The sequence below is a fragment of the Synchiropus splendidus genome, chromosome 11, assembly GCF_027744825.2.
Source record: "Synchiropus splendidus isolate RoL2022-P1 chromosome 11, RoL_Sspl_1.0, whole genome shotgun sequence".
Taxonomy (NCBI): domain Eukaryota; kingdom Metazoa; phylum Chordata; class Actinopteri; order Syngnathiformes; family Callionymidae; genus Synchiropus; species Synchiropus splendidus.
In genome coordinates this window covers 1,457,295-1,462,571 of record NC_071344.1, presented here as the reverse complement: position 1 = coordinate 1,462,571, position 5,277 = coordinate 1,457,295, and the positions used below count along the sequence as shown (strand labels likewise).

The window sequence follows — 5,277 nt, the reverse complement described above, 5'->3', positions numbered from 1 at the left end:
CGAAAGAAAAAGAGCCAAGCGTCGGAGCAATGAGTCAGATCCCCGGCACCAATTATATCTGCACCCTGACGTCTCAGATCCGCACATGTCGCTGCCAAGAAACGCATGTAGCCGTCGGAAAATAACAGAGTGGAGCGGGGAATCACATCACATGCGTGCGCTGGCGCACACACACACGCACACACACAGTGTTGTTGACCGTCACGCAGCCAGGGGACTGTGAAAGGGAGCGGGGCGGGGGTGCAGGGGGTGGGGGGGGCTGACTGGGGTCGCTTTGAAGTTTCTATTCAGGTCTTTGTCCCATTCAGGCTGCTGGCAGTCGACATCTCTACTAGAGCCCCCCCCCCTCCCGACGTCACACACACACACACACACGGAGGGAAAGAAAAGGAGCAGAGCTACAGGTCCTGTCCATCACGCAGGCCTTAATTAGAGTGGATTCAAATGCAGCCTTTTGTAACCTCCTCGCTCTCTAGTCTCTCTTTAACACCCACTCATTCCACTCTCTCATTTTCTCTCATTCATTTCTCCCCCCCGCCCCCCTTTTTTTCCCATTTTGGTGGCCCTTCTTAACTGGTAGGGAGCGGGGGAGCCTCTGCAGAGCAGCTCCCTCTGCGCTCCTCCCTGCCATCTGAGTGTGAGCTAATGATTGACAGACAAGTCGCCGCGGAGAAAAGACTCATCTCTCAGGAGCTTGTCATTCTATTAGAGCGGGCAGGAGCAGCCGCCAGCGAGGCCATGCCCGGCCATATTCTCCCCATCACTTCCCCTCTTCTCTAAACCCTGCGGGCCACGGCCCGACAAAATGCAGTTTACCCTGACAAATCATCCTGTGTGTGTGTGTGTGTGTGCGCGTGTGCACGCGCGCGCCAGGCTTTTCTTCCCTCATCAAGAATGGTCTTTGATTCGACGCTTCAAAGGAAAGTTTCTCCTTTCACATTCTAATCACAGCTAAGCGTCTAAAGGTATAATACAGGAGGAGCTGCGGCGCGGTAAGATCGCTGGATCACCAGCGGCTACTAATCTGCGCTATCCAGGCGCTGGCCGTGTTTACATGTCGACAGAGACCAGGCTGAGAGCGTCGGTTGTCTGGACCTTGTAGCAGGAGTCTTGTCTGACAGCTGGGAGGGGAGGCGGAAGATGTTTGGCCTGTTGTCGTGCCACTGAAATCCACGTCAAGTCGGGTCATGACGTCCGAGTGTGATAGCAGTTTGCTGGGCCGGGACCCTCGGAGGTGAGGTGTTTGGTGAGGAGATGGCACATGGATCCGCTCGCCTTACATGACGGTTCAGAAGAAGTGCTCCTGTATCACAACCATCGTCGGCTGCTCATTACAGTGACATTCATGTGGATATTGTCAATGACCGGAGGAGTTTACTCCTCTCTTGTGTGAGAGGCCGTGAGGTGGCGGCTCTCGCAGAAAGAGCCAAGGCAGACAGGATCGCAGCGTCATCGTTTTCAAAGGTATTTGTTTCCACTGTCCACACAGAGAGGTGTTTCTGTGTCCGTAAGGGAGACCCGCCGTTTGGTGGACGAAAGGGCGCAGCAGGGCGCGGTGTTGCAGTCGCTCTGTCGCACTGTTGTGTAAGAGAGAGCTGAGCCAAAAGCCAAAAATCAATCTTCATCCCGATCCTCACCTATGGTCAGGAGCTGTGGGTCATGACTGACAGGCCGAGATCCTGGATACAATGAGTTTTCTCCAGCGGGTGGCAGGCGTCGCTCGGGAGAGACTTGGAGCCAGTCGAGGTGGCTCTCATGAGGACGCCTCCTGGAGGCCTCCCTCTGGAGGTGTGTCAGGCACGGCCAGCTGGGAGGAGACCAGGTGGAGGGATGAGATCTCCTCTCGCCGTTGTTTCCTTTTCAGACCTGTGTGTTCCCCCACTGTCTGGACACACACCTGCCCGCCCCTGATCACTCTCCCACCAGCCTCCTGTCGCAGCCCTCTCCGGACCTTTATCCTCCCCGCTTCGTTGATCTCATCCTCCGACGTCTAGATTGCACAGCTCCTGATCCTCACCTGCCTCCACTCTTCTTTTTGCCTGGCCGATCCCGGACATCTCCGCCCGCTCGCTGACCCCCTGTGTATCGACCCCGGCGTTTTGTGCCGCCCCTCTTTGAGCTGCTGACACAGTAGAAGGATCAAGATGAAGTCAAAGGATACGATGGAGTGGGGGAAGAAAAGCTATCGTAGTTCTAGAATAAATTCAATGAAGCTTAAAATGATAAACCATCAAGGGTCAGATGCCACTAGAACATGGAAAAGTTTGCAGTTCGCCTTTGTGACTTTGAAATTTCCATGGAAGATTCCGGAAGATTAGATGTGAAAGATGGATCATGCCAAACGTTTGGCCTGAACCTGAAACCATAGGCAGAGGACAATCATGTTGTTTTGTTGTTGTCAACAAAGTTTGGATGAATAGAAGTGAGCTCCCATCTTTGGGCGATAGTGACGTGCCATAGACTGGGGTGATCAGTCTGACGGCCCGTACGACCTGGTGAGGACCTCAGTCTCGGTCTGGTGAAGCATCCACTGTGGAATTAAAACAGGAGGAAATCGCTCTACAACAATTTGATCATGGTTAAGATGCTCTTGTTTCCATGACTTTCAATGCAGTGCAGAGTGGATACGCAGCGATAGTGTGGAAAAATATGGCGATTTCCAAAAGTGACACTTAATGGAGGATTTGTTTTTCAAAAATAAGTAGTCGTAATATTTATTGTTTTTAACTTGAAAATACAGTTTTCTCATGGTTAGAAAATGAAAAAAAAAAAGGTTTTGTGCTTATGAAACAATAGTTATGAACAATAGTTTAACACGAGACTAAAAGAGTGGTCCAAGGGTGGAGCCCTGCTGAACTCCTTTTCTGATCGTTTCTCATGAGTGGTTTGTTGTCCTATAAAAATATCTTTATGTTATACCAAAACTCAACACCAATATTTTGTAAATCATAAAAAAAGTGATCAAACTTAGGTTTAAACTCAAACTAAAGGCGTGAAAGTGAACGCTCAAATCTTCTCCTGGCATGAACAGCAAGGCTCGGTCCCCAGACACACAACTTACCGCAGCCACGTTCGTCCTCCTCTTCCTCGTCTCCGACATTCTTGGTCCAACACGCTCTCCTCTCCTTACGCCTGAACCATCAGGCCTCGCTCACTCAAACCTCTCCACAGGTGATCCACTGATCTGACCTTCATATCACTCCCAGTCACCACCTCAGTGTCTTCACCTCTGACTCTCCCAATCACGGATCTCTCTCATTCCAATTGTCAAACGGACTGAAGTTGAAACCTGATGGTGATAAACTGCTTTTCTGAAGCTCACCATCTTCCACTTCACACATTTCAGCTGTGGCTGGCTGAGGCGAGCTGCGTGTCCCGCAGGGGTGGGACGGAAACCTAGCAGCCGAAAGCAAGGACGCGTGGACCGGTGGAGGGGCAGTGACATTTCTTCATCTGAACCTTGATGTTGTGTCTTGTGACTGCCGCGGCGTGGGAGACTGTGAGGTAAATGTCAAAGAAACTCAAGCAAATGAGAAAAGTCTGTGAGGAAATGCAATGTATTATTGCCGACTGTTATTATTCACTTACTTATGACTTATGACTTTCAGTGAAGTGAAATAAAAATAATGTGCACATTACAAGTTAGTTCCAATAATAATATAAAATAATTTCAATGTTAATCATTTTATTATGCTTGTTTGATGTGTTCCAATAATAACATTCCTGTATTTGGGGCCAGAAATCGACAGCCATTGAAGTGAGCTGATGCTGGTTGCTGGGAGGTGGACGCAGCTCAAGTGCAGAACCCAGCTCTGAAGGATGCCACACATCACATGTCAGAGTGAGGCCCGGATGTTTGCTGAGTCTAATCAGCACTTTCCTGTCAGTGTGATGAGTCGAGAGAGAAACGCTGGAGAGCGTGAGGGGAGGAAGCCGTCTGGACTATAATCAAGTCCACCACAAACAGGAAGTCCAAGTCTGCGGAAGCTCCAGCTGTTGTGTTTGGGCTGCCGAGCCGCTTCAATCACAGCGGAATGAGTCGCTCACACACCCACCTTCCAGTGTCTCCAGCCTCCCAAAATGGTGGGTGGAGATGATCCGTGTCGCCACTGTCCTGCCGGCTCCGTCTTGTTGGTCTCCGTGTCCTGGGTGAGTGTGCGATGGCAGCAGAGGCAGCGTCTGGGAGGAGGAGGACGGGACTCGCAACAGTTGGAAACCTGTCTGGAGGAGACTGCTGTTCAACCAAGGCTTGAGAGGAATGAAGCAAAAAGACGTCAGTGTCTGTCTCTTCTCACTGTCAGCTGTAAAAGATGTCATATGGAATATGGCGGGACAGAATGTGCGAAAAATAATCTCCAATTGTGGATGCAGTTTGTATGATTTCCAATGCTTTATATGGACGGTGAAGAAAATGGTGAAATAAGGATCCTTTTTTAAATGCTATTTTTTAATGCTGGACACAAAGTAATGGGTTCATGAGGGCCTGCATGAATTTGATCAACTGTTTTATCATCATTGTAATAATAATTATGATCATTATTTCTGTCATGTGGAGTAAGAAAGGTGAAGAAAAAACCTCTTGCACAACGATGTGAGACAAATGTTCTTTAATAATTTGATTAAAACAAAGCATAAGATGATGATGAACAAAGGCTCAACAAAATTCAAGGAGAAAATGAAAAATATTGTAATAAAAAAACTCAGAGAAATGTATAGTCCACGTATGGAAATTGTTGACAATGAGAATTCTGAAAATCTTTATACAATACTTCAAGTTCAACTTCTAAGCAAGTGACAGTCATATTGAGGGATTAAATACAAAGTTATGAGTAGGAAAAAAAAGCAATATTGCTTCACAAAACATTGATAAATCAGCAAAGGTTAAGCCAACAATACAGTGGTTTTCAATGTGACCAACAATGAAATGTAAAATATTGACAGATTCATTGCATTACGAATATGAAAATGCTTATTAATAGTGACTAAACACAACCCTTGGCGGCTGACAGACTGATACTGAGGGAAGCCAGGCTGAAGGTGATATGAAACTACGTGGCCCTGGCGAGGGTCGGGGCCCCGGGGCCCCTCCCTCACGTGGAGGACCTGGAGTCAGACGAGTTAATGGCTGTTTGATATTGATCACAGCTGCAACATCCACATCACATGTTCCTTGTCTTCTTCAGATAACAGAGGTTAACCACTTGACCCGCTGCATGCCGAGAGGCTGGGGTCAGGCCCGGATCTATAGACCCGCACCACCCTCTGGTCTCGGGGTCC

General features: G+C 48.6%; 1 long non-coding RNA gene across 1 annotated transcript; it reads left to right on the top strand.

Moving 5' to 3' along the window:
• Positions 1-975: 975 nt before the first annotated feature.
• LOC128767516 (uncharacterized) lies at positions 976-5,045 on the top strand. The gene is made up of 3 exons (XR_008416126.1): positions 976-1,464; positions 3,347-3,504; positions 3,740-5,045. It is a non-coding gene; the product is annotated as an uncharacterized LOC128767516 (long non-coding RNA).
• Positions 5,046-5,277: the final 232 nt, after the last annotated feature.